This window comes from Thunnus albacares, chromosome 1 (genome assembly GCF_914725855.1).
Source record: "Thunnus albacares chromosome 1, fThuAlb1.1, whole genome shotgun sequence".
NCBI lineage: Eukaryota > Metazoa > Chordata > Actinopteri > Scombriformes > Scombridae > Thunnus > Thunnus albacares.
In genome coordinates this window covers 15,739,467-15,745,466 of record NC_058106.1, presented here as the reverse complement: position 1 = coordinate 15,745,466, position 6,000 = coordinate 15,739,467, and positions in this window count along the sequence as shown.

The following is a 6,000-nucleotide window of genomic DNA, read 5'->3' as shown; positions in this document are numbered from 1 at the left end:
GAGTTAAGGTTTTAATGTCCCTGAGGGATAATTTGGCCTACAGACAGTGGTCAATAATGATAAAATATAATAATAGAAGTACAGCAATGAGTAAAAACAACAATTCATACAAAAAAGGACATAAGAGCATATGTTAAACCTAACCTCACTGTTGTCATCGTCACTTGTCAACATCTAGAGAAAATAGGGAAAGGAAGAAGAAGCCAGATAGCAGGGGATCACGGTGTCACGTCCACAGCTAGTAACTGGCTAAGTAATTTACACTGTTTTATCTAAGTATACCCACATGTTCCAAGTTGGCCTCCATCCATATCACATCCATGAATGTGTTTAATGTAGATTAAAGAAAAGTTTACTTAATATGAAAGTGAAAAGAGACAACCTTTAGTCACTTTCATAAATTAAATGAACCTTTATTCATCAAAGAAATATATGACACTTTTAAAAAAAAAAAAAAAAAAAATGAAAATTTGAAAAAAAAAAACCCATTTCAATTGAGACTGTGTGCAACAGGTGTTTTTTTTTTTTTTTTTTTTTATCTGTACTGTATTTCTGTGGTTCATTGTGCTGTTATACTGGATTGCATTGCATTGTAAAGTGTAAAGGCCAACTTCACATGTCTCTTTTTATATGTGTAACTTCAGTAGGAGTTACTAGTGGGACACATCAGGTGTGGGTGGTGCTATAAAAGGTGCTATATGTCTTAAAGCAATAGTCAGGTGCCCATATGAAAAACTGAAACAGGTTCTGCTTGCTGTAATCATTCCTCCTGTTCATACTGGCCATTAAAAAATCCTCTCCAAATGCACTTACAATGTAAGTGATGGGGGACAAAATCCTCCTTTTGAGCAAAAAGGTATTTAAAAATGTGTCTGAAGATGATATGAGGTTTCAGCCATCTGAGTTCATTAAATAAGGTTTACATTTACAATCTTCTTAGTATAAAATTCCCTCTTTGTGTCTTGACGGCAGTGTTTTCCTGTTGAGCTACAGTGGAAAAATGGGAACAAAAAGAGGGAATTTGGCACTAATTTTGAAAGATATTTTGAAAGATATATTGATTTGACTCATTTGGATGGCTGAAGCCTCATATTAGCTTCAAATAAACTCTCAAATATATTTTTGCACAGATTAAAGACTGGATTTTGTCCCCTCATCACGTACATTGTAAGCGCATTATGAAGGGATCTTCTAATAGCCAGTATGAACAGGAGAAATAAATACAGCAAGAAAAACATGTCAATGTTTGTTTGGGCACCTGACTATTGATTTAGGACAGTCGTGAAAAATTGTGAACTTATCCTTCAACGTTACCTGTGTGGTCGACACTTTATATAATATGTTTTGTCTGTACAAACCTATAGTAGATACATAAAACAAGCTACAATAGTGGAGCCAGACCCTCTCTGTCATGTTTCAGGTTGTGTTTGTGGGAAGAGAAAGAGAGGGCAGATCAGGATCAGGGGTGTCTGCAACAATTCCCGGGCCCGGGCTGGGAGGATTTTCGGATGGTTGTGAGGGATGTTCAGGCCCTGAGGCTGTATTCTGTCGCCAGGGATAAAGACACTGTCGAGTGAGCACACAGACAACAGGGGAGGTGCTGAGTCAGCTGTCCGCCCGGCTTAGCGCACGCTGCGCTGCCCCGAACTCTTCACTGAACGGTTCCCATCAGCTCCTCAAGTCAGGAGTCACGGCTGCTTGACTCCCACGTTTCTGTTAAAATGTGTTTGTGTTGTTTGATTTAAACACTGACAAGGTCAAATCTGTGATAACACGTTTAACAGCAGAGGAGTTCAAAATGTCCAAAAGGAAGTCCCGTCCTCTGTCACACAGAGACTGGAACTTTTACATATAGACTATTGTGAAGTTCTCCTTTTTTGTCATTTGGTACATCATAATATTTATGATAAATTATAGTCTCAGATTTGATATTTTACATCTTTATAGGCACAGTTTGGGTACATTGAAATTACAATAATTTGGTTTTTACAAAGTTGCATTTGCTTAAAATGGTTGAAATGCCATGATACTATAATTAAGAGTGGTTTGTCTTGGATCATTAGTGTGTGGAACTTCAACATTTCATATTTCAAGATCGGGCAAATATAAACATCAATTTAGTTTGTTTAGTAAATCTTAGGCTACTTCTTTTAGTTTAGCTTATTATCATGTAATTAGTTTTTAACTATAGTATTCTTCCATTTGGTGCAAAGCAACTCTAATGCTCAGCCCTATTCCGCATGGTTTGACACTCTGCTCTTGATATTTTGTGATGTCTTAGCATACCATCAGGAGAGGAAGGGCTGTAGCCATCTCTGTCGGCATTGTTGTCGATTATTTAGTTGAGTTCCTCTCGCCAGTGTGAAAGTCTGGCGCTAACCAAACAGGCTTCAGCCTCTCTTTATCCAGTTCCGGAGCTTGTGGGGACATCAGACACCAGGGCCACTCATGTGGAGCAGAGGAGATCTGCTAAAACATCTTCTGTCCCTCACTGAGATTAGAGCAGACACATTCCCGGGCCCTCTGCTCTGCGGCTCCCACCACTCTGCTTCACACCGCACTGGTCACATGTGTGTATGAACATCCACATGTGAGCATTCTCACATGAACATACGTAGATAGGTAAGCATGCGTTCAAAGACAAAAGATACACAATAATGACTTGTGATCAACAACATGTCAATCTAATACATTCTGACTGGCCATAGTAGGTTACTGCAAATAGTAAGAATATTATAACACAGTTCTTGATGAATTTCCTGAAATTATGTGCACCTTCTCAAAACTATTAGCACAAAATCAATCACTGATCTTTGCAAACCTCTTACATAACACATTAAACATGCTACAAACACACATTATTCCATCTAAATGGAACATTTTCAGATGTAAAGGCCAAGAAAACACTGACTACATGTCTTACCAGTTACACTTTGGTAAATTCAGTTTAAAACAATACTAAAAACACCTTACTGCTGTTCAGTACAAATTACACAAGCATGCAGGTTTAGAAAAGAACACAATAACTCAAGACTTAAATTCTAAGTTTTATTTCATAACTGCAAGAGTAAACCAAACTGATGTTGGGTGAAAAATAACTAAAAAAATCTAATGTAAAAAAAAAATACATTAATACCACATTATCTGCCTCAGCTTCAAGGTACGGGCTACACCAGGCCATAAAATGTCATCCACATCACACGCGATGTTAGCCCTGGTCAAGCAGCGGGGGAAGTACCCCCTGGCGTGTTGAATTCTCCCCTGGATAGACTCCAGTGGAATGTCCCCACATGCTTCCTCTAGTTTTGCAGACGGTTTTCCCACTCCTCAGGATTCCTGTCATGAATCTTTTTACCACCAGGCTGAGATCGAGCTTCTGGTATCCATCCAAAGCATGTGAACATACTCATGTCCCTATTTTATTGATCCTGATATTGTAACTTCCATGTAACCATGCTATGTACCTAGAGAGTGGAGTGTTAATTGAGTTCGCCTGTGATAGCTTGACCCTTTTCATGGCAGAAATTCTGACTTGTCCAAGCAGGAAAAGCACAGGTGGAATTAATGACATTAGTGATGGCTGCATCCGATTTAGGTGGGCTAACTGAGAATTAATGGAATGGAGCCATTGTTATTGTTATGATTTACACCTGTGCTTTTCCTGCTTTGACAAGTCAAAATGTCTGCTGTGGAAAGGATCAGTTGTATTGAATGATAGTTCTTACTGGATGAGTAACTCTGTAAATAAAACACAGGTTCTGCATAAAAAGTTTACAAATATGTAGCATGTGTTAAACAGGGGAATGAGTGTCAAAAGAGTCATTCGTTTGGTCGCTAATACTTGATCATTTTGGTTACAGAATCTGTTGTGGTGAAAAATGTAACATCAGTGACAAAAGAGAATTTGTTCTCCCTCCCTATATCTGCATCTCTCTTGCTTGGTTGCTATATTCAACTCATCACTTTTTCTTGTCCTTCTCTAAAAATGTTTCTTTATACACTCAGTGAGCACTTTATTAGGAACAGCTGTACAATTTAATGCAATCCGATACAACAGCTCTGCCATAAATTCTACTGTTAAAAAGCTTATATATTTTTAGGTTTTTTTTGACGCTGTGGGAAAAGTGATAATTCTACTTTATGTTTATTATTGAGGTTGTAAATGGAATGCAGCCCTAATGATATTAATTACATCTGTGCTTTACTTGCTATAACGTGCCATATTGTCACCTGTGAAAAAGACCATTTTGCACAACACAATATGACTGGATATGATATGTCGCATTGCAATACAGAATAATACACGATGATATGACTCAATACAAATGATACAGTTTGATGTGATACCGTATGGACCAGAAATGTGGCCTCCACATGGAAAGCTGTGGTGAGTGGTTGCATTAGAAGAAAAAAGAGAGTTGTTACTATGTGTACACATTCACTACAAAGGCCTTCTGTTGACAGTCATCACAAGTTTAACTGAAGCTGTTGGGAGTTAAATGTGTTGCGTACCAGCAACCAAGCTACTGAGGGGAAGAGGAGGGATTCACTTCCCTCATCCAAATTTTCCGTGTGGGTTTGATATTTTAGTTTAGATTAATACTTTTACTGGTATTTCATCTCTGCTTTCAGCTACCAGTGCCTGTTAGGAAATTTATTTCTTTATTTCCGTACTGTATATGAAACTTCTTAGGTGCAACCAAACAATAAAAGCACTAAAGGAAAGGAAACAAATGGAGTATCATATTTTCTGTTATGCCACCATGATGGTACTTACTGCAGTGTAAGGTGCTTTGCAGTGTTATATACTTAAAATGTGCAGTATTTGGGCCTACTGTGGTGTTTGCTGTGTTGAATTTAGTGACAGAAGTTAAACTATTTTCATTGGATAACTGATCAGGTAGTTACTGAATGTCTTAATTGCCTCCTAAAACCTGTGACCTTACAACTGTTACACATGATTCAATACTGACTTCCCTTTTTAAAAAACTTTTTACATAGCAAGCTATCTGAACTAAACATGGATCGTTCATTCATTTATAGGGAGAGGGGCACATAGGGTATGTCTCAAATGAAACTGGGATCACAGGAATTATTGATGATATATCAATATGAGAGGCTTGTCTAATAAGACTGCAGCCAAATCTCCAACACTCAAAAGTGGCATTATTATTTTATATATATTTTTATTTTTTTCTGTAATACATAAATAAATCATATCATTATGAGAATTTTCCAGCTAACCACCAGTAAGACATGAATCTGACTGAACTCTGTATACTTTTGTTAACTCAGCAAAAGTCTCAAGAGCCAAATGTTCTTGTTTTTACTTTAGGACCCAATTATTAATTTGGTTTATTTGGATGTTATTGTTAACTTGTAGAAATTCAAAGTGTAAGCATCACAACTATTGCTGTTGTACACATTCCCCTTCGGAAGAAGATCGAATTTCGTCTGTCATTACAGTACTGGTTTTGAGCAAAACTACACGGGGAACAGCACACACAGCCATGCTTTCAGTTATAACACCAACCTCTACAAAAACATCACTCTTATGTTGCATTATGGATTCATTTCAGGCTCAGTCAGAGTAGTTGTGTGCACATCCACAAAACCTCTTTGGGATAAGATGAAATGAACCGTTACACCCAACTTGTTGGTAATGAAAACTGTGTCAACAGGTTTGAAAAAGTGACACAGAAAGAGGGAATAAAAAGTAAAATACTACATCATTTAACCCATCTTCAGGTGTGTAATGCCTTCTAGTGGCAAAAGTGCAAATTGACACAGCATACTGAGTGGCTCCTTTATGAAAGAAAAATATATTTAAAAAAAATCCCTTTTGGTAAATACTGTGGGCAAAACCGGCTGACCACACCTTCATAAATGTGTGATGGTCTCACACACAGACCATTTTTATACAACATGTACAATGGTTGCTGAAGTGTGTAAGCCTTTGTGCCTGTTCCTGAGTGCTGGCTTTCACACTGCAAGCAATTT